Source organism: Eubalaena glacialis, chromosome 10 (genome assembly GCF_028564815.1).
Source record: "Eubalaena glacialis isolate mEubGla1 chromosome 10, mEubGla1.1.hap2.+ XY, whole genome shotgun sequence".
In the NCBI taxonomy this organism is placed as follows: domain Eukaryota; kingdom Metazoa; phylum Chordata; class Mammalia; order Artiodactyla; family Balaenidae; genus Eubalaena; species Eubalaena glacialis.
Window position 1 is genome coordinate 96,879,566 of NC_083725.1, and position 23,089 is coordinate 96,902,654.

Genomic DNA, 23,089 nt, shown 5'->3' on the forward strand with positions numbered 1-23,089 from the left:
TACTTCCTGGATGTATAACCCTGGGTAAATGACTGTCTTGGTGAACCTTGATGTTCTCATCTATAAAAGTGGGCTAATAATACTTCCCTCTTACAGTCATTGTGAGAATTTAATAAGACAAGGCACACAAAGTCTTTAGCACAGCTTGGAGCATAGTATGTGCTCAATAAATGATACTTATTAGTGATAGTAGGTTACTAAACACCTACTATCAGTATCATCATTCTTGCCTTCCATAGTGTCTTCTGGTGAGAAGAACTAAGGTCTTGGAAATTTCTAGAAGCATACAGACTAGTACAAGAACACACAGAAAACTGCTAGGTTGTGGGGCTTGCTTGGGAAATTTTGTCACAGTCAGGGCTGTCTCATTCATTTCGTGACTTTTACTGGACTTCCCTCTTATGTCTGTATATTCATTCTCCTGAGCTCACAGGCAATATCTTAGACCCAACACACCATAATGTGTCGAGATGGTGCTCCTGGCATGATGAGTGTACATTCTATGTACTAAGAAAACTAGAAAAAAGAGTACTGATTGGGAGTGATGATACATAAAGCAGGCGGAAGTGATGGGCTGCGAAGGCCAGGTGATGAAGGGCCTTGTAAACCATATCAAGGAATTGGACTTGATCTTGAGGGTAACAGGGGTGCCCTTGATGGGTTTCAAGTAGGAGAGTGATGTAATCAGATTTGTCTGATGGCTTCAGAACAATTTACCCAGATTAGCTCCATTCCCTGGGGAAAGCCTGTCCCCTGGAGAGGAAAGTATGAAGAGAAAGGATTGGAATTGCACCCGCCCCTTCAAAGCACTGTCTGCTGAAACTTTCCCTGACCTGTCCGCCATCTGAACAAAAGCCCCATGGCCAGCTGGAGAGGAGCCTTGTTGATTACTCACAATTCCCTTCCCAAGAGGACAGGCGCTGATGTGTTTTCTCTTGATAACACTGGCTCCTTTCGAGCAATGGGACTTCCTGCCTGATCAGAGAGCAATTACTGCACCTCCGAAGAGAAAACGCTTTAAATAAATCCAGTTTTAGCCCTCCATGATAACGGAGACGTTTGCTCACTAATCAAACATTGGCCCTGAGTTTAAGGAAGAGTGGGCACTTAGGACGTCCAGTAAACCAGAATGATGTTTCCAGATCTGTTTGGTCAAAGATTCCAGTGGCCAAAGAAGATCTTTCCCCAGAGAATCTGGGCCCTCCTCCACCAGCCTGGGCCTGGAGCTTCTGGCTTCCCTGCTCCCCATCCTTTCAGCATCTAGGGCCAGGGCCTGAAAAGACCAAGGCCAAGGTTTGGTCCACTCGGGGCAAGTCCAAACTACTCAGGTCAAACTCCATGCCCTTTGGTCTGTTTATATTAGGGGGCCACAAGGAAAGCTGCATGAAGACAAATTGTCACCCAATAGCCATCAGTAAAAACTGCATTGTTTTCCACCTTGGGAGAATTTAAAAACTGGAAATTCCACCGCTAAAGGACCATTCCTACCAGAGACCATATGTTGTCTTAACTGTCTCCTTTCCAGTATCTGCTGGACTCTCCCTCACTCCTTGCTTGCTATTTTAAGACTGCCAGAAGGATAAGAAGTGGACAATAATATTAGTTAACACTTACATAGCACTTGCAGTGTGCCAGATACTGTGCTAAGCACTTTACATATACTTAGTCATGTAGTTCTCCCAGTGACCTCTATGACATATGTACGATTATTACTCCCATTTTTAAATGAGATAACTGAGGCACAGTTATCTGTGGGGAGTTAAGAAACTTTCTTTCTTTTTTTTTTTTCTGGCCTTGCCACTCGGTTTGCAGGATCTTAGTTCCCTGATCAGGGATTGAACCCGGGGCCCTCAGCAGTGAAAGCCCAGAGTCCTAACCACTGAACCGCCAGGGAACTCCCAAGAAACTTTCTAAAGGTCACACAGCTGGTACATGGCAGGGCCAGACTCTGAGGCCAGGTAGTCCTGGCTATGGATTCTGTGCTTGTAACCTACGCAAACTACCTCTGCAAACCATCACCCTCTCCCCAAATTCTTGGTTTTCTCCTATCTAACCCTGGCTTCATCCTTACCTCTTCCAGAAGGTTTTCCTGAGCTCTTAGGTTCCTGAAGGGCAGGAATAGTAATCTTATTCATCATAACCTCCTTGGCACTTAGAACCTAATTGATGCTCAAAATATTTGCTGAATAAATATTATGATTCATTGAGCACCGGCCAGAGGCTCTTCATTTCCTAAGGGCTTTTGTACCCTGTTACCTCCCTCTAGGTTGTAATCACTTGTAATGTGCTCATGACTGTTCTCACAAGTGAACATCTTGTGTCCTGGGGTGGACTGCAAGATCCTCTGTCCTTCCGTAACAGGAAGCTCAGCCCCAAATAGAAGCCCAGTGAGTGTTACTATCTGGCTTTTGTTCATTTTCCTTCATACTAGGTGTGGTAGGCAAAGAAATGGCTCCCTGAAAGTGTGCATATTCTAATCCTTAGAACCTGTGGATATGTTATTGACATATAGCAAAGGGAGGATTAAGTTCACACATGGAATTAATCAGCTGCCCTTGAGCTGGGGAGAGTAGCCTGGATTATCCAGGTGAGCCCAGTGTAATCACAAGTCCTTATAAATGGGAGTCAGTCTTAAGTTTAAAGATGCTAGGCTGCTGGTTTTGAAGAAGGAGGAAGGGGCCATGACTCAACCCAAGGGATTCAGACAGCCTCTAGACTCCCTCCCAGAGCCTCCAGAAGGAATGCAGCCCTCTAACACCTTGATTTTCACCCCATGAGACCGATGGCAGGCTGCTGACCTCCAGAATGGTAAGATAATAAATTGGTGTTGTTTTAAGCCATTAAGTTTGTGGCAATTTGCTACAGCAGCCATGGGAAACAAATACACTGGTACTGACGGTACAGTGGTGAACAAAACAAACATAGTGTCTGCCCCTGAGAGCTTGCTGGATATTTCCATTGTCTGGGGACTCTGGGTCTGGCTGGCAATTCCTAAAGCACATTGGGTCCCAGAAGCATCTCTGGGGCAGCGGGAGCTCTGCCTTTTCTGGATCCCGGAGACTGTCGGAGGTGTTCAGTGCTCTCCTTGGCCCATCTGGTTCACCTCTTTGGCTGCCATATAGTAAATATTCTCTATGTTTTTGGTACTATACTAAGTGTTTTGCATACGTACCTAATTTCATCCTGACCACAGCACTCTGAGAGAGGTATTTTTATCCCCATTTACCAGATGAAGAAACTGAGGCTCTGAGAAGAAAAGTGACTTTCCTAAGAGCACACAACTAGTAAGTGGCAGGTGTGAGCCCAAAAGTTCTGACTCTGAAACCCACCCATGCCGTCAGCCACTCAACTTTTGGCCCATCCTCGGTGTACCTCTCCCCACCCCCATGCATATCTGAGGGCAGTTGCAGGGCCCACTCTGGGTTCTAGTAATAGGGCAGACTCCCTTGTTTGGGCAAATGCTGTTCCCACCCACGTGCACAGAGGGGTGCTTTTCTCCCAGGAGCCCAGTGAAGTCTGAGATAAGCAGGATTCAGGACAGCTCATGAGAAGCTGTTCTGGGTATAAGCCAGAGTGAGTGAGTGAGTGGACCAGGGCAGCACCCGGTGGTATAGAAGACCACATACCAAGTGCAGGGTGAAAGCGATGGGCTGTGTTTCTGGGGGAGCTCTGGGCCCAGAAATGGCCCCTGGGGAAGCGGAGACTCAGATCTACCCGACTCCAGGCCTTCACATCTAGGCAGCCACATCCTTCTCCAGCCTTCACCTCGGAGGTGGCTGCATTTCTCTCGAGTGAAGGCGACTTGATCTGCCTTCAGTAGACTTTGGGAGAAGGGAGAGTGGATGTGGGGGGAGGGAGGGGAGGCATTCTTAACAGCAACAACAATAATAATAACAGCTACAATTTATTAAACATTAAAGTAATCCATTTAATCCTCACAACATCATTTGGGGTAGATTCTCTTATCACCACCACTTTGCAAATGGGGAAACTGAGGCTCAAAGAGAGGCCTTCCCCAGGTCACACAGCCAGTAAGCATAGAACCTGGTCTCCCCAGTTCCAAAGTCCATGCTGTCGCAGGAGTCGGGGACACACAATTGATATCACTAACGAGGTTTCCTGTCACCATTACCTAAAAAGAACTGGGGGGAGGGGTGGTCTCCAGCCTGCTCCCATTTCTCCCACATCCTGGCTCTGATGAGGCTCCCGGCTGCCCTGCTTGGGAACCTTGTCATGGGGCGTGGGACCTGCCGGCCAGCAAAGGGTGTGTGTCTGTGGGGCGAGCTACCCTATCGCCCTGGAGGGAGTGGGGAGGAAGTGACTCAATCATCAAAGGCCTGGTCTTCCTCCGGGAACTGTCCCTAATCACAATTATCCCGCTACAATAATACCATTTCAGAGAGACTGTGAGCCAGGGCACTGTGTAGCCATGTAAACTGCTTCCTGTATCTGCCAAACCCAACAGCATTCAGCAATTAATAGAATCCAGCGAGGCCTCCCGCCCCGATAAGGCTGGGCAGAGCGCTGGCCTTGTTACTCTAATGACCAATCGCCCTCGTGCTGCTAAGTCATTTTCTCTCCTCCCAGGCAGCATGGGGCCGCAGCGGCCTGGGGTCCCCGGGAGGCCAGAAAGAGTCACACACACTCTGCTTGGTTTTGGCATTTCATGGAGATGAAAATTAGTTTTATTCTCCTGCTAAACAAAAGACAATCCAGGCCACCCCAGGGTGCTGGTGGAGAATGGGATGATTTGGGATTGGACAGGACCCAGGCAGCCTAGATCTGGGACCCACCGATAAGCAGGCACTTCATGAGGTGGTGCAAGGGAAGAAGAAGTTAGAAAAATTTAATACGGTATGACCTCTAGATCACACAAGGGCTCTAGGATTTTAAGAGCCTCAGATCCTTGTAATAAACTGCCTTGTAGGACATAGAGAAACGCTTTAGAAAACGACCTAGTCCCACATAAATTCTTTGTGGTTCTCCAGATGCAGCCGGGAGGTGACATTTCACAGCCCCAGGGCCTCCCTGAATCTTGGGGTAAACGTGATTTGATAGGTGATGGCAGCTTAGAGGCCCCACCTGACTTTGCAGCCCAGAACTGCAGTCCAATGGGGAGAGAGCACATTAAAACGCCGGGAATGTAAATCGTGCAGCCACAATGGAAAGATATGGAGGTTCCTCAAAAAATTAAAAAGGAAACTACCATATGATCCAGCAATCCCACTCTTGGGTATATATCTCCCCCCAAAAAACCCACTAATTCGAAAAGACGCATGCGCCCCAACGTTCATAGCAGCACTGTTTACAATAGCCAGGACATGGAAGCAACCTAAATGTCCATCGACAGAGGAATGGATAAAGATGTAGTGTATATATATATACACACACACATACATACAATGGAATATTACTCAGCCATAAAAAAAGAAGGACATCTTGCCATTTGCAAAAGCATGGATGGACCTAGAGGGCATTATGCTAAGTGAAATAAGTCAGAGAGAGAAAGACAAATTCTGTACGATCTCACTTACATGTGGAATCTTTAAAAAAAAAAAAAGCAAAAAACCCCAAAAACCCCCAAACTCAGAGATACAGAGAACAGATCGGTGGCGTTTGCCAGAGGTTAGTGGGGGGTTGGGGTGGTGTGGGGTGGGCGAAATGGGTGAAAGGAGTCAAAAGGTACAAATTTCCAGTTAAAAAATAAATTTAAGTCCTAGGGATGGTGTACAGTACAGTATGGTGACTATAGTTAACAATACCAGGTTGTATATTTGAAAGTTGCTAAGAGAGTGAATCTTAAAATTTATCACAAGAAAAAAAATGTAACTCGGTGTGGTGATGGACTTATTGTGATGATCACTTCACAATACATACAAATATCAAATCATTATGTTGTATATCTGCAACTAATGTTGCATGTCAATTATACCTCAATTAAAAAAAAAAAAGAAAAGGAAAAAAACACCATTCTTCCGGGTTTTCTACTTTCTTTTTGGTGCCCTGCGCCCTCCTTTCTTGTAAGCGTCTGGGGTGCACTCATGTTCTTGCTAAGGATCAAGTGTTACAGTCTTTGGGGGAAACAGTGATTAATTAGTTTGACTTATTTTGGACCTTTAAACCAGATTCCCGAGAAGTCACGGCTGGTCAAGTTGAAGGTGTGATTCTGACTCTTCTGCGGGGAGTGACTTCACAGCTTGCTCACTTTCCTCCTCCCGAGAACAATGCAAATGAAGGCAAAGGGATTTTTTTTCCCCAACCAAGCCAGAAGAACCTTTGGGGAGGAGAGAGTGAGTGAGGCCAGAGGATGTGGGTGTTTTAAAATTGGCTCTCACTTTGTAGGAAGACTCTCTCTAGGTGATTTGCAAAGTGTACTCAAGTGTAGTAATTTCCCCCGATTTGGGCGTTTTGTGTTGTTAGCATTGCTGTTCTGGGTTGGGGCCCATTCTGATGAACTTTCTTGGGGGACATCTCCTTATTATGCTTGTATAGGTATTATGCTCTAATAGAAGGGATTGGGGAGGTAGCGGGGGGAGGGGGACAGAGGTGAGGATGGGACCATAGCAGAATGGGTAATAGTTTAGGATTTGAGTTCCAGATCTTCACTCTAGCTGTGCAAACTTGGGCAAGTTACTTCATGTCTCTGTCTCTGTCTTCTTGTCTCTAATAGGGTGGTAATTAAAGGATTCATGCCCAAGATTGCTGTGAGGCCTAAATGACATCATGCGTACAAAATAGCTAGCACAGCGTGGTGGATGTAAGTACTCAATACCCACATATTGATCTACTAATGGCTTTTAATTGTGTTGTCATATTAGATTATCCCTGTTCCCCCACTCCAGCATCCAGACCTCTCTCAGGAACAGCAAGCCTATGAAACATCCCTTGTTACATATACGGTAGAATGGAATATAGGACCCATACCTTGGCCAGTCTTGAACATCTCCAGGGACAGAGGACTCACTACCTGACTAGGTGGCCCATTTCATTTTCAGAAAGTTCTGGCTGATGGACATTTCTTCCTTTCATTGAATCAAAGGCTGTCGCTCTGAGGTCATAGCTTGGTTCTTGCTGTGCTCTCCAGAATCACAGGAAATTTAAATCTGATCTTTGTTCTATGTGGAAAGTTCATATATTTGGAGACAGTTGGCATACCCCTTCTGAGATATTTCCATCCAAAAGGCTTAAGAGTCCTTTGTGAGGTTGGCCACTCTTTTTGGAACCTGTTTCCCACTCATCACTTTCTCTCCAGTGAGAGGGCGAGATCAAAAAAAAACAACAACAAAAAAACAACCCAGAAGACTCGTTCACTTAGCAAGAAATACATTGCAAGTTTCACATCTTTTGTTATGGAAGTGAATCTCCACATCTATGGCCCCAGGATAGTTGGAGGTGGCTGATTGATGGGAGGTGGTTCTAAGTACCAAGTACACTCCAATGTCCTGTGGCTGGCGGAGCATTTTCTTCACCAGAAGGATTGGAGGTAGCTTAACTGGAATGGTAGGGGGGCCCTCTGAAGTAGGACTGTGGCTCGGCCTCCCCAAGGCTAGGCAGCTGGTTGGGCTAGATAACAACTGTACTGTGGCATCCGGGAGCCACAGCAAGGACAGCAATAATCTCTCAGGCCATACTGTGTGCATTTAGGATCTGGGGAAGGGACACTACAGTCTTTGGTGTACTTGATTTGGGCCCAGGAGCCCTGCTTGGAAGATAACACTGTCTCAACTCTGTCACACCTACTTCAAAGGGATTGGCTCAGTTTAACTTTTAGTTGCTACGTAATAAGGATTTCAGTCCAAATCCCTTGGTCCAATGTCATGTTGAAAAATCATTAATATCACACACATTTGAGCCGTAAGTTGCTTTGCCCATTGTCTTTTTAAAATTTTTTAATTGAAATATAGTTGCTTTACAATGTGTTACTTTCAGGTGTACAGCAAAGTGATTCAGTTATACATATATGTAAAATATGATCTGAAAAAGAATATATACGTATATATATATATAAGAATGTATACATATATGTTCTTTTTCAGATTCTTTTTCATTTAGGTTATTACAATATATTGAATATAGTTCCCTGTGCTATACAGTCAGCCCTTGTTGTTTATCTATTTTATATATAGTAGTGTGTGTATGTTAATCCTAAACTCCTAATTTATCCCTCCTCCCTTCTTTCCCCTTTGATAACTATAAGATTGTTTTCTATGTCTGTGAATCTATTTCTGTTTTGTAAATAAGTTCATTTGTATCATTTTTTTAGATTTCACAAATAAGTGATATGATATTTGTCTTCCTCTGTCTGACTTCACTTAGTATGATAATCTCTAGGTCCGTCCATGTGGCTGCAAATGGCAATATTTCTTTTTTATGTCTGAGTAATATTCCATTGTGTACATATACCACATCTTATTTATCCATTCATCTGTCGATGGACATTTAGGTTGCTTCCATGTATTGGCTATTGTAAATAGTGCTGTAACGAACATTGACATTCATGTATCTTTTCGAACTAAAGTTTTCCTGTTTTCCAGATATATGCCCCGTAGTGGGATTGCTGGATCATATGGTAACTCTATTTTTAGTTTTTTAAGGAACCTCCATACTGTTCTCCATAGTGGCTGCACCACTACATTCCCACCAACAGTGTAGAAGGGTTCCCTTTTCTCTACACCCTCTCCGCCATTTATTATTTGTAGATTTTTTTTTAATATAAATTTATTTATTTTATTTATTTATTTTTGGCTGCGTTGGGTCTTTGTTGCTGCGTGTGGGTTTTCTCTAGTTGCGGCGAGCAGGGGCTACTCTTCATTGTGGTGCATGTGCTTCTCATTGCAGTGGCTTCTCTTCTTGCAGAGCATGGGCTCCAGGGCTTCAGTACACAGGCTCAGTAGTTGTGGCTCACAGACTCTAGAGCGCAGGCTCAGTAGTTGTGGTGCACGGGCTTAGTTGCTCCACAGCATGTGGGATCTTCCTGGACCAGGGATTGAACCTGTGTCCCTTGCATTGGCAGGCAGATTCTTAACCACTGCGCCACCAGGGAAGTCCCTATTTGTAGACTTTTTGATGATGGCCATTCTGACCAGTGTGAGCTGATTCCTCCCTGTACTTTTGATTTGCATTTCTCTAAAAATTAGCAATGTTGAGCATTTTTTTCATGTGCCTGTTGGCCATCTGTATGTCTTTGGTGAACTATCTATTTAGGTCTTCTGCGCATTTTTTGATTGGGTTGTTTGGGGTTTTTTTGATATTGAGTTGTATGAACTATTTGTATATTTTGGAAATTAAGCCTTTGTTGGTCACATCATTTGCAAATATTTTCTCCAAGTCCACAGGTTGTCTTTTCATTTTGTTGTTGGTTTCCTTTGCTGTGCCAAAGCTTATAAGTTTGATTAGGTACCATTTGTTTATTTTTGCTTTTATTTCTTTTGTCTTGGGAGACTTAACTAAGAAAACATTGCTACAATTTATGTCAGAGAATGTTTTGCCTATGTTCTCTTCTCGGAGTTTTATGGTGTCATGTCTTATATTTTAAGTCTTTGAGTCATTTTGAGTTTATTTTTGTGTATGGTATGAGGGTGTGTTCTAACTTCACTGATTTACATGTGGCTGTCCAGCTTTCCCAGCACCACTTGCTGAAGAGACTGTCTTTTCTCCATCATGTATTCTTACCTCCTTTGTCAGAGCTTAATTGACCAGAAGTGTGTGAGTTTACTTCTGGATTCTTTTTTCTGTTCCACTGATCCATATGTCTATTTTTGTGCCAATACCATGCTGTTTTGATTACTGTAGCTTTGCAGTATTGTCTGAAGTCTGGGAGGGTTATGCCTCCAGCTTTGTTCTTTTTCCTCAGGATTGCTTTGGCAATTCTGGGTCTTTTGTGGTTCCATATAAATTTTAGGATTATTTGTTCTAGTTCTGTGAAAAACGTCATGGGTAATTTGATAGGGACCACATTAAATCTGTAGATTGCTTTGGGTAGTATGGCCTTTTTTTTTTTTAACATCTTTATTGGAGTATAATTGCTTTACAATAGTGTGTTAGTTTCTGCTTTATAACAAAGTGAATCAGCTATACATATACATATATCCCCATATCTCCTCTCTCCTGTGTCTCCCTCCCACCCTCCCTATCCCACCCCTCTAGGTAGTCACAAAGCACTGAGCTGATCACCTGTGCTATGTGGCTGCTTCCCACTAGCTATCTATTTTACATTTGGTAGTATATATAAGTCCATGCCACTCTCTCACTTTGTCCCAGCTTACCCTTCCCCCTCCCTTTGTCCTCAAGTCCATTCTCTACGTCTGCGTCTTTATTCCTGTCCTGCCCCTAGGTTCTTCAGAACTTTTTTTTTTTTTTGTAGATTCCATATATATGTGTTAGCATACGGTATTTATTTTTCTCTTTCTGACTTACTTCTCTCTGTATGACAGTCTCTAGGTCCATCCACCTCACTACAAATAACTCAATTTCGTTTCTTTTTATGGCTGAGTAATATTCCATTGTATATATGTGCCACACCTTCTTTATCCATTCATCTGTTGATGGACACTTAGGTTGCTGCCATGTCCTGGCTATTGTAAATAGAGCTGCAATGAACATTGTGGTACATGACTCTTTTTGAATTATGGTTTTCTCAGGGTATATGCCCAGTAGTGGGATTGCTGGGTCGTATGGTAGTTCTATTTGTAGTTTTTTAAGGAACCTCCATACTGTTCTCCATAGTGGCTGTATCAGTTTACATTCCCACCAACAGTGCAAGAGGCTTCCCTTTTCTCCATACCCTCTCCAGCATTTATTGTTTGTAGATTTTTTGATGCTGGCCATTCTGACCGGTGTGGGGTGATACCTCACTGTAGTTTTGATTTGTATTTCTCTAATGATTAGTGATGTTGAGCGTCCTTTTATGTGTTTGTTGGTAATCTGTATATCTTCTTTGGAGAAATGTCTATTTAGGTCTTCTGCCCATTTTTGGATTGGGTTCTTTGTTTTTTTGTTATTGAGCTGCATGAGCTGCTTGTAAATTTGGAGATTAATCCTTTGTCAGTTGTTTCATTTGTAAATATTTTCTCCTGTTCTGAGGGTTGTCTTTTCATCTTGTTTATGTTTTCCTTTGCTGTGCAAAAGCTTTTAAGTTTCATTAGGTCCCATTTGTTTATTTTTGTTTTTATTTCCATTTTTCTAGGAGATGGGTCAAAAAGGATCATGCTGTGATTTATGTCATAGAGTGTTCTGCCTATGTTTTCCTCTAAGAGTTTTATAGTGTCTGGCCTTACATTTAGGTCCTCCTTGACCATTTTGAGTTTATTTTTGTGTATTGTGTTAGGGAGTGTTCTAATTTCACTCTTTACATGTAGCTGTCCAGTTTTCCCAGCACCACTTATTGAAGAGGCTGTCTTTTCTCCATTGTATATTCTTGCCTCCTTTATCAAAAATAAGGTGACCATAGGTGCATGGGTTCATCTCTGGGCTTTCTATTTTGTTCCATTGATCTATGTTTCTGTTTTTGTGCCAGTACCATACTGTCTTGATTATTGTAGCTTTGTAGTATAGTCTGAAGTCAGGGAGCCTGCCTCTTCCACCTCTGTTTTTCTTTCTCAAGATTGCTTTGGCTATTCAGGGTCTTTTGTGTTTCCATACAAATTGTGAAATTTTTTGTTCTAGTTCTGTGAAAAATGCCATTGGTAGTTTGATAGGGATTGCATTGAATCTGTAGATTGCTTTGGGTAGTATAGTCATTTTCACAATGTTGACTCTTCCAGTCCAAGAACATGATATATCTCTCCATCTGTTTGTATCGTCTTCAATTTCTTTCATCAGTGTCTTACAGTGTTCTGCATACAGGTCTTTTGTCTCCTTAGGTAGGTTTATTCCTAGGTATTTTATTCTTTTTGTTGCAATGATAAATGGGAGTGTTTCCTTAATTTCTGTTTCAGATTTTTCATCATTAGTGTATAGGAATGCAAGAGATTCCTGTGCATTAATTTTGTATCCTGCTACTTTACCAGATTCATTGATTAGCTCTACTAGTTTTCTGGTAGCATGTTTAGGATTTTCTATGTATAGTATCATGTCATCTGCAAATAGTGACAGATTTAATTCTTCTTTTCCGATTTGGATTCCTTTTATTTCTTTTTCTTCTCTGATTGCTGTGACTAAAACTTCCAAAACTATGTTGAATAATAGTGGTGAGAGTGGGCAACCTTGTCTTGTTCCTGATCTTAGAGGAAATGCTTTCAGTTTTTCACCATTGAGAATGATGCTGGCTGTGGGTTTGTCATATATGGCCTTTATTATGTTGAGGTAGGTTCCCTCTATGCCCACTTTCTGGAGAGATTTTATCATAAATGGGTGTTCAATTTTGTCAGAAGCTTTTTCTGCATCTATCGAGAAGATCATATGGTTTTTCTCCTTCAATTTGTTAATATGGTTTATCACATTGATTGATTTGCGTATATTAAAGAATTCTTGCATTCCTGGGATAAACCCCACTTGATCATGATGTATGATCCTTTTAATGTGCTGTTGGATTCTGTTTGCTAGTATTTTGTTGAGGATTTTTGCATCTATGTTCATCAGTGATATTGGCCTGTAGTTTTCTTTCTTTGTGACATCTTTGTCTGGTTTTGGTATCAGGGTGATAGTGGCCTCGTAGAATGAGTTTGGGAGTGTTCCTCCCTCTGCTATATTTTGGAAGAGTTTGAGAAGGATAGGTGTTAGCTCTTCTCTAAATGTTTGATAGAATTCACCTGTGAAGCCATCTGGTCCTGGGCTTTTGTTTGTTGGAAGATTTTTAATCACAGTCTCAATTTCAGTGCTTGTGATCGGTCTGTTTATATTTTCTATTTCTTCCAGGTTCAGTCTCGGAAGGTTGTGCTTTTCTAAGAATTTGCCCATTTCTTCCAGGTTGTCCATTTTATTGGCATATAGTTGCTTGTAGTAATCTCTCATGATCCTCTGTATTTCTGCAGTGTCAGTTGTTACTTCTTTTTCATTTCTAATTCTATTGATTTGAGTCTTCTCCCTTTTTTTCTTGATGAGTCTGGCTAATGGTTTATCAATCTTGTTTATCTTCTCAAAGAACCAGCTTTTAGTTTCATTGATCTTTGCATTGTTTCCTTCATTTCTTTTTCATGTATTTCGGATCTGATCTTTATGACTTCTTTCCTTCTGCTAACTTTGGGGATTTTTTGTTCTTCTTTCTCTAATTGCTTTAGGTGTAAGGTTAGGTTTTTTTATTTGAGATGTTTCTTGTTTCTTGAGGTAGGATTGTATTGCTCTAAACTTTCCTCTTAGAACTGCTTTTTCCGCATCCCATAGGTTTTGGGTCATAGTGTTTTCATTGTCATTTGTTTCTAGGTATTTTTTGATTTCCTCTTTGATTTCTTCAGTGATCTCTTGGTTATTAAGTAGTGTATTGTTTAGCCTCCATGTGTTTGTATTTTCTACAGATTTTTTCCTATAATCGATATCTAGTCTCATAGCATTGTGGATGGAAAAGATACTTGATACGATTTCAATTTTCTTAAATTTACCAAGGCTTGATTTGTGACCCAAGATATGATCTATCCTGGAGAATGTTCCATGAGCACTTGAGAAGAAAGTGTATTCTGTTGTTTTTGGTTGGAATGTCCTATAAATATCAATTAAGTCCATCTTGTTTAATGTATCATTTAAAGCTTGTGTTTTCTTATTTATTTTCATTTTGGATGATCTGTGAAAGTGGGGTGTTAAAGTCCCCTACTATGTTTGTGTTACTGTCGATTTCCCCTTTTATGGCTGTTAGCATTTGCCTTATGTGTTGAGGTGCTCCTATGTTGGGTGCATAAATATTTACAATTGTTATATCTTCTTCTTGGATTGATCCCTGATCATTATGTAGTGTCCTTCTTTGTCTTTTTTAATAGTCTTTATTTTAAAGTCTATTTTGTCTGATATGAGAATTGGTACTCCAGCTTTCTTTTGATTTCCATTTACATGGAATATCTTTTTCCATCCCCTCACTTTCAGTCTGTATGTATCCCTAGGTCTGAAGTGGGTCTCTTGTAGACAGCATATATACAGGTCTTCTTTTGTATTCATTCAGCCGGTCTATGTATTTTGGTTGGAGCATTTAATCCATTTACATTTAAGGTAATTATCAATATGTATGTTCCTATTACAGTTTTCTTAATTGTTTTGGGTTTGTTATGTAGGTCTTTTCCTTCTCTTGTGTTCACTGCCTAGAGAAGTTCCTTTAGCATTTGTTGTGAAGCTGGTTTGGTGGTGCTGAATTCTCTTAGCTTTTGCTTGTCTGCAAAAGTTTTAATTTCTCCATCGAATCTGAATGAGATCCTTGCTGGGTAGAGTCGTCTTGTTTGTAGGTTCTTCCCTTTCATCACTTTAAATATGTCTTGCCACTCCCTTCTGGCTTGCAGAGTTTCTGCTGTTAAGATCAGCTGTTAACCTTACAGGAATTCCCTTGTATGTTATTTGTTGTTTTTCCCTTGCTGCTTTTAATATTTTTTCTTTGTATTTAATTTTTGATAGTTTGATTTATATGTGTCTTGGCGTGTTTCTCCTTGGATTTACCCTGTATGGGACCCTCTGCGCTTCCTGGACTTCATTGACTATTTGCTTTCCCATATTAGAGAAGTTTTCAACTATAATCTCTGCAAATACTTTCTCAGTCCCTTTCTTTTTCTCTTCTTCTTCTGGGACCCTTATAATTCGAATGTTGGTGTGTTTAATGTTGTCCCAGAGGTCTCTGAGACTGTCCTCAATTCTTTTCATTCTTCTTTATTCTGCTCTGTGGTAGTTATTTCCAGTATTTTATCTTCCAGGTCATTTATCCGTTCTTCTGCATCAGTTATTCTGCTATTGATTCCTTCTAGAGAATTTTTAATTTATTTATTGTGTTGTTCACCATTGTTTGTTTGCTCTTTAGTTCTTCTAGGTCCTTGTTAAACGTTTCTTGTATTTTCTCCATTCTATTTCCAAGATTTTGGATCATCTTTACTATCATTACTCTGAATTCTTTTTCAGGTAGACTGCCTATTTCCTCTTCATTTGTTTGGTCTGGTGGGTTTTTACCTTGCTCCTTCATCTGCTGTGTGTTTCTCTGTCTTCTCATTTTGCTTAACTTACTGTGTTTGGGGTTTCACAGGCTGCAGGTTCGTAGTTCCCGTTGTTTTTGGTGTCTCTCCCCAGTGGCTAAGGTTGGTTCAGTGGGTTGTGTAGGCTTCCTGGTGTAGGGGACTAGTGCCTGTGTTTTGGTGGATCAGGATGGATCTTGTTTTTCTGGTGGGCAGGACCACGTCTGGTGGTATGTTTTGGGGTGTCTGTGACCTTATTATGATTTTAGGCAGCCTCTCTGCTAATGGATGGGGTTGTGTTCCTGTCTTGCTAGTTGTTTGGCATAGGGTGTCCAGCACTGTAGCTTGCTGGTTGTTGAATGGAGCTGGGTCTTAGCGTTGAGATGGAGATCTCTGGGAGAGCTTTTGCCATTTGATATTATGTGGAGCTGGGAGGTCTCTGGTGGACCAATGTCCTGGTTTCAGCTCTCCCACCTCAGGCACAGGCCTGACACCCAGCCGGAGCACCAAGATGCTGTCAGTCACATGGTTCAGAGGGAGAAAGAAAGAAAGAAAGGAAGAAAGGAAGAAAGGAAGAAAGGAAGAAAGGAAGGAAGGTAGGAAGAAAGGAAGAAAGGAAGGAAGGAAGGAAGGAAGGAAGAAAAAGAAATAAAGTTATTAAAATTAAAAATAGAAAAATTATTAAAAATAAAAAAATTAAAAAGTAATTTAAAAAAAAGAAAAAAGAAAGAAAGAAGAGAGCAACCAGACCAAAAAACAAATCCAGCAATGATGACAAGCACTAAAAACTATACTAAAAAAAAAACAAAACAAAGGACAAACAGAGCCCTAGGGCAAATGGTAAAAGCAAAGCTATACAGACAAAATCACACAAAGAAGCATACACATACACAGTCAGAAAAAGAGACAAAGGAAAAATATATATATATATAAAAAAGGAAGAGAGCAACCAAATCAATAAACAAATCTACCAATGATAATAAACTCTAAATGCTAAACTAAGATAAACATAAAACCAGAAACCAGTCAGTTGCATACAGCAAACCCCAAGTCTACAGTTGCTCCCGAAGTCCAAAGCCTCAATTTGGGGATGATTCGTTGTCTATTCAGGTATTCCGGAGATGCAGGGTACATCGAGTTGATTGTGGAGATTTAATCTGCTGCTCCTGAGGCTGCTGGGAGAGATTTCCCTTTCTCTTCTTTGTTCGCACAGCTCCTGGGGTTCAGCTTTGGATTTGGCCCCACCTCTGCGTGTAGGTCACCTGAGGGCGTCTGCTCCTGCCCAGACAGGACGGGGTTAAAGGAGCAGCTGATTAGGGGGCTCTGGCTCACTCAGGCCGGGGGGAGGGAGGAGTACGGAGTGCGGGGCAAGCCTGCGGCGGCAGAGGCCAGCATGACGTTGCACCAGCGTGAGGCATGCCATGTGTTCTCCCAGGGCAGTTGTCCCTGGATCATGGGACCCTGACAGTGGCGGGCTGCAAAGGCTCCCGGGAGGGGAGTTGTGGGTAGTGACCTGTGCTTGCACACAGGTTTCTTGGTGGCTGCAGCAGCAGCCTTAGCGTCTCATGCCCATCTCTGGTGTCTGCGCTGATAGCCGAGGCTCGCACCCATCTCTGGAGCTCGTTTAGGCGGTGCTCTGAATCCCCTCTCCTCGTGCACCCCGAAACAATGGTCTCTTGCCTCTTAGGCAGTTCCAGACTTTTTCCCGGACTCCCTCCTGGCTAGCTGTGGTGCACTAGCCCCCTTCAGGCTGTGTTCACACAGCCAACCCCAGTCCTCTCTCTGGGATCTGACCTCCGAAGCCCAAGCCTCAGCTCCCAGCCCCTGCCCACCCTGGCGGGTGAGCAGACAAGCCTCTCAGGCTGGTGAGTGCTGGTCGACACCGATCCTCTTTGCGGGAATCTCTCCACTTTGCCCTCTGCACCCCTGTTGCTGCGCTCTCCTCCATGGCTCCGAAGCCTCCCCCCTTGCCCCGCCACCCCCTGTCCCCGCCAGTGAAGGGGCTTCCTAGTGTGTGGAAACTTTTCCTCCTTCACAGCTCCCTCCCAGAGGTGCAGGTCCCGTCCGTATTCTTTTGTCTCTGTTTTTTTTTTTTTATTATTATTTTGCCCTACCCAGGTATGTGGAGAGTTTCTTGCCTTTTGGGAAGTCTGAGGTCTTCTGCCAGCGTTCAGTAGGTGTTCTGTAGGAGTTGTTCCACATGTAGATTTATTTCTGATGTATTTGTGGGGAGGAAGGTGATCTCCATGTCTTGCTCCTCCGCTATCTTGAACATCTCCCCAGTATGGCCATTTTAACAATATTAATTCTTCCAATCCAAGAGCATGGGATATCTTTCTATTTCTTTGAATCATCTTCAGTTTCCTTTATTAATGTTTTACAGTTCTCAGACCATAAGTCTTTCACCTCCTTGATCAGGTTTATTCTTAGTTTTTGGGGTTTTTTTTAACGTGATTTTAAAAGGGATTGGGTTTTTCGTTTGTTTGTTTTACTTTCTCTTTCTGATGTTTCATTGTTAGTGTAAAGAAATGCAACATATTTCTGTATGTCAATCTTGTATTCTGCTACCTTGCTGAATTTGTTTATCAGTTCTAATAGTTTTTGTGTGGAGTCTTTAGGGTTTTCTATATAGAGTACCATGTCATCTGCATATAATGACAGTTTTATCTCTTCCCTTCTAATTTGGATACCTTTTATTTCTTTTTCTTGTCTGATTGCTGTGGCTAGGACTTCCAGTACTATGTTGAATAGAAGTGGTGATAGTGCTTTGCCCAGTGTTTTGCATTGCCCAGGAAAAACACCGATTTCCTTTACTCTCACACTAATGCCACACTCAACACTTCTGACACGAGATGTGTGAGTTTATTCCCACACCAACCAATTATCTGACCAGCTGGATGTCCAACAATTCAATTCAGTTCTGACACTATCTACCTGGAGTTAGCATCAAATCCCACAAGTTAAGGGCTCAGTCCCACAGACTGGCCCCACTTCAGACACCAACTGCAAGTTCCAGTTTGTCTCTGGTACTTCTGACCGCCTTGCTATAAAATGGGGTCCCCATAACCCATTCCTCAGGTTCGATAATTTGCTATAACAGTTCACAGAACTCAGGGAAACACTTATGTTTACCAGCTTACTATATAGTAAAGAATACGATAGAAGATACAGATGAACAGCCAGATGAAGAACTACATAGGGTAAGGTCTGGAAGAGTCCCAAGCACTGGAACTTCTGTCCCTGCGGAGTTGGGGTGCTCCACCCTCCCTGCACAGAACGTGTTCACCACACTGAAAGCTCTTCGGACCCTGTACTTTGGGGATTTTTATGGAGGCTTCATCACAGAGGCATGGTGGATAATTAGCTCAGTCTCCAGCCCTTCCCCACTTCCTGGAGGATGGGAGATGGGGCTGAAAATTTCGAGCTTCTAATCATGGCTTGGTCTTTCTGGTGACCAGCCCCCATCTAGGAAACCATCAAGAGTTCTCTTATTAAAACAAAAGATACTCCTATCACCCCAGAAACTCCTAGGGATTTAGGAGCTCTTTGTCAGGAACCAGAATGAAAGAACAAATGCTACAACAAAACATGATGCTAGTGCTCTTATTACTGAGGAAATTACAAGGGTTTTAGGAGCTCTGTGTCAGAAACCAGAGGCAGACACCAATATATATTTTCTATTATTTCACACGCATCCTGGGCACTTAGAAAGCATCCATCCATCCATCCATCCATCCATCAACAACTAGTTTCTGAGTTCCAGTTGCATGCCAGGCACTGTGGTAGGCCTGGGGCTATAAATGATGAGCAAAACCAGACTCCTCCCTGACAGAGCTTAAGATCTAAGTAGCAGAGACAGATATTAATAATTATTCAAATGCACACAGAACAACAAATTGAAATATTATAAAGAAAAGAAGCAAAGTTCTATAGAAGCCATTCATTCACCAGGGATCTCAATCCAGAATCAGAGAAGGCCTTGCTGAGAAAATCCCTTAGGAGACAGAGTGTGTCTGGTTTACACCTCCCATGCTTCCCAGAGGCCTAGCACAGTCCTCAGCACAGAGTAGGTGCTTAGTAAATATTTGTGATGCAGGAATGTATAGATGAGCTGACCATGTTGCCCTTGATTAAAGTAATAGACTGGAGTTTGATATCTGTGTAGTTCTCTAAAGTCTATATAATGCTTTCACATGCATAACTTTTTGTTCCTCAAACACCCTTGAGCAGTGGAAAAGATGGGTATTATTCTCCATGTTTGATGGGTGAGAGAACTGACATCATAGGGAGGATGTATGGTGGGTAAGTATGTTCTTGAGTCCTACAGTCCTGGGCTAAACTGTGCCTCTTATCAGCTATGAGAAGCCTGGCATCAAACATGGAGTACATTTCTGCAATATTTTTCCCTAGGCCTGGTGCACTCCTGAATAAAGGTTCACACTGGAGGATTCCAAAGTGATGACTATTTGGGGCTTCCTTAGGACCTTGTGAGAACAGGGCTTGCTTGTGGTCCACATGAATCAATTTTGGACCAATGTCAGCTTCCCAGGCAGAGAGATGTAGGGTCTTCAACTCTTGGCAAAAATCTCCCTGAACTCAACAGTTCAACAAATAGTGTTTCCTACTATGTGTAAAATAGATAGCCAGTGGGAACCTGTGGTATAGCACAGGGAGCTCAGCTCCGTGCTCTGTGATGACCTGTGAGGGGTGGGATAGGGCGAGGGGGGAGGGAGGCTTAAGAGGGAGGGGATATATGTATACATATAGCTGATTCACTTTGTTCTACAGCAGAAACTAACACAACATTGTAAAGAAAATATACTCCAAAAAATATATATAGTGTTTCCTAATTAAAGGCATTGCCCCGGTGTACATAGGCTTTCCTATCTTAGTAAGAGGAATCACCTTCCAGAAATGTCTGTTTTGACAAAATTAATAACCACAGCTACCAATTATTGAGCCCTCATTATGTGCCAGTCTCTGTGCTTAGTACTTGTATTTAATTCCCACAACCCCAAGTGATGAGTAGTATTACTCCTCTACCCCCAACCCCCGTGATAGTTAATTTTATATGTCAACTCGACTAGGCCATGGGGTGCCCAGATATTTGGTCAAACATTATTCTGGTGTGTCTGTGACAGTGTTTTGGATGAGATTGACATTTGGATCAGTAGACTGAGGAAAGCAGATTGCCCTGGGCAATCATGCAAGCAGTCAAAAGCTTGAATAGAACAAAAAGGCTGACACACCCTCAGGTAGCCGGGAACTCCTTCTGCCTGAATGCCTTCAAGCTGGGACATTGGTTTTTCCAGCCTTTGGACTGGAACCACACCGTCAGCTCACCTGAGTCTCCAGCTTGCTAAATGCAGATCTTGGGACTTGTCAGCCTCTGTATGCAAGCGACCCAATTCAAGTGACCCTGTAATAAAGCTCTTTTTTTAATATATATGCAATTAGTTTTTATTTATTTATTTATTTATTTATCTTGGGCTGCATTGGGTCTTTGTTGCTGCGTGCAGGCTTTCTCTAGTTGCGGGGAGCAGGGGCTACTCTTCGTCGCGATGCACGTGCTTCTCATGGCAGTGGCTTCTCTTGTTGCGGAGCACAGGCTTTAGGTGCTCGGGCTTCAGTAGTTGTGGCACACGGGCTTAGTTGCTCTGTGGCATGTGGGATCTTCCCGGACTAGAGCTTGAACCCGTGTCCCCTGCATTGGCAGGCAGATTCTTAACCACTGCACCACCAGGGAAGTCCTTGTAATAAAGCTCTGTTATTTGTATACATATAAAGTGGTTAAGAGTGCTCCCCTTGCTAAGGGCAAGACTTCTATAGAGAAGAGATGGAACAAAGCAAGGAAATTATTTGATTGGCTATAGCTTAAGCAATTGCCTTATTTGGGAAAGCCTGGTTGGCTATTTATGATTGGTGGTCCTTAGGTTTTGATTTCTTAACCATGAGGCATTTGCAGACTTAGGTTTTGGTTTGCTTATGATGGCTGCTAAGGTATTAGAACCACCTTAGTCAAATGGCCTCCTTGTTTAATTAATTTAATGAGCGTATCGATATTTGTCACCAAATAATTTCAGAAGTGATAATTATCAAAATCCTCTTTGCTTCTTCTACAGTAAAATATATATATATATATATATATGTTTAGTGTGGGATGAATGTGCCTGGACCGGATAAAGCCCTTAACATGCATCTCTTCGTCTACAGACTTTCCTGCTTCATTACATACAGTCATCACTCTCCCTACCCTGGATGCCCTGCCCTTTTGTACTCACCTCTAGTATTCAGTGCCCTTCATAACCCAGTCCATCCTGAACCTGAAACTTATTTCATTCATCCATTCATCCACCCATTCATTCATTCACTCATTCAACAAATTCAATTGAATCATGTTTATTCAGTTGAATCAACAGTTATCATTGATGTACGAAGTTAGGCATGGTTCTAAGGGGGATACAGCTCTAAGCAAGACAAACATGGTCCCGCTCCAGAAATTTAAACTAGACTGGTAGGGGTAGGAGGGTAACCGGTGGATTGGAGACAGCAAGTAAGCAGATAAACAAATAGATAATAATAAACTGTCGGCTTTATTTGAAGAAAAATAAGTGAGGGTAAGGAACTTGAGTGCGGCTGGAGGGCAGGTGCTCTTTTTAGATAGAGTGGCTAGAGAAGGTCTCTCTGAGGAGGCGACATTAAAGCAGAGACATAAACTATATCAGGGAGTCAGCCAGTCCATGGAAGGAGAGTTCCAGGCAGAGGGACCAGCCAGGGCAAAGGCCCTGAGGTAGGCGTGGGTTGGGTGGGTTGGAGGAAAGGCAAGGAGGCCAGTGCAGCTGCAGCGAAGTGAACAAGGAGAGCATTTAGAAGTTAAGATCAAAGAGATGGGGTGGAGAGGACAGGATATGGAAGACTTGGTCCAGACTCAACTCCTCTGCTTTCCAGTATGTTCCTTCAGCTGCTCATTTGCAAATGCTGCCTTTGTGTAGGAGGCACTTAGTGGCTGACCGGCTCATTAAGCAGCAACAGCAGTTTGCAGAACACCATGGGGCATCACGGATCTGCCAACACCTCCCTCGGACACACATCTCCGTGGGCAGGGCCAGGGCCAACCAGGCACAAATTACCTCACTAACCAGCCACCGCCTACCAATTCCGGCAAAGGCCTTCTTGGCACCCCCTGGCTTTGCTGCTCTAAGAGTCCACTTGCCGCCCACCAGTTTCTTCTTAAATGCCATTGCCCCTGTCTTTGTCTGACCACACAGCTGTGAGCTTAATGTATTTTGCCTTGACTGGTGTTGCAGGGAACAGACTAAACTTCTTGTTTTTCCTTCTTGGTATTATACTATTCTGACTCAGTATTCATGACTCTTAAATCGTGGAGTCGGCAGGTGTTCAGTGAACACAACACGATTCAGAGCACTCCTAGTTTAGAAGTCTGGGTGAACTATAAATATTTTTCCCATGAATGGAACTTCTTTGGCTTTTGTTGAAAAGTGTTAGGGGTTTGTGGGACCGTAGTTAAATGTGACTGATAATTTTTTATTGAGCACCTCTCAATATCAGGCATTCTTTGAGGCTCTGGTAGAACTGTGAAAAGCCATACCAAATTCCCTAGGGAGGAACTTATATGGGGGAGGGGAACAGCCAACAAGCAAAGAGTAAATGATCAAGGTACATTTGGATCGTGATAAATAACACTGAGGAAACGAAACAAGGTGAGAGAGAATGGCTGGAGAGTGGGGGTGGGCAGACAATACCTTAAACTGGGTGGTCTTGGGTGGCATCTGCAAAGATGGCTTCTGAGACAAGACCTGAATAAAAATAGGGAGCCAGCCATGAGTTTCCAGCAGACATAACAGAAAGTACAAAGGCACTAAGGTAGGAATGGCTTAGCCTTTGGAGAAACAAAGGAGAGTGGATACCCAGGGCCAGGCAGCATAAAGTCCTGTGAACCATGGTAAGAGGCTTGGATTTTAAGTGCTGTAGGGAAGCACTGAAGGAATTTTCAG